Source organism: Pteropus vampyrus, unplaced genomic scaffold, assembly GCF_000151845.1.
Source record: "Pteropus vampyrus isolate Shadow unplaced genomic scaffold, Pvam_2.0 Scaffold18, whole genome shotgun sequence".
Lineage (NCBI taxonomy): Eukaryota > Metazoa > Chordata > Mammalia > Chiroptera > Pteropodidae > Pteropus > Pteropus vampyrus.
Window position 1 is genome coordinate 2,231,912 of NW_011888799.1, and position 672 is coordinate 2,232,583.

The window sequence follows — 672 nt, forward strand, 5'->3', positions numbered from 1 at the left end:
AGGGTCCCCTCACCTTGTCTCCCACCTTGAAAATTTCCCATAACTGTTCCACCTTCACAGTAACCTTCTCCAGAACTGGGTTCTGGTTTTCCCTACTCCTAATTATTATTATTTTTTTCTGTAGATTTAATACCATATGTTTTCCATATTTTAGGAATTCTCCAAAATTTCTGTGTGTCAGGCTGCCATCTTGATCTAACCTCTAAACTATTTAAATAGCTATCTTGACTTTTTTCACTATTTTGTGGGATGTGAGAAGTGGTTAACTTTATATTAAATTTGCATGTGGAAGGATAGTGAAGAATCACACTTAGACTAGATCAGGATCTAATTAAGAAGAGAAATAGATAAGTGGAAAATATATTTCACTTTGAAATTTATGGCCCCAGTTACACTGACTTTAATGCTGTAGGTATATGTGACATTGGTTTTTTTGTTTGTTTGTTTTGACTAGAATGTATATTTCTTTGTGTTTTATATACTGTGATTAATTTATTCTGTGAGCTTACTATTTATCATTTTTATGCTTGTATTAAATTTTTTTTTCAAATTATTTTTCTCTTTATAGTTATTTTGGACTTGTATTTATTTTAGGTAACAAATCAGATGGTGACAGCATGTAAAGCCTATATTACTGATGGAGGAATTAACCATGTATGGGATCAGGAAACT

The 672-nt window shown here is 31.4% G+C and overlaps 1 protein-coding gene across 1 annotated transcript in view; it reads left to right on the forward strand.

The window, feature by feature from the left end:
• Positions 1–672, forward strand: part of DNAH8 (dynein axonemal heavy chain 8) — a 339,355-nt gene that overhangs the window by 36,653 nt on the left and 302,030 nt on the right. The gene's annotated exons all lie outside the window — the stretch shown is intronic.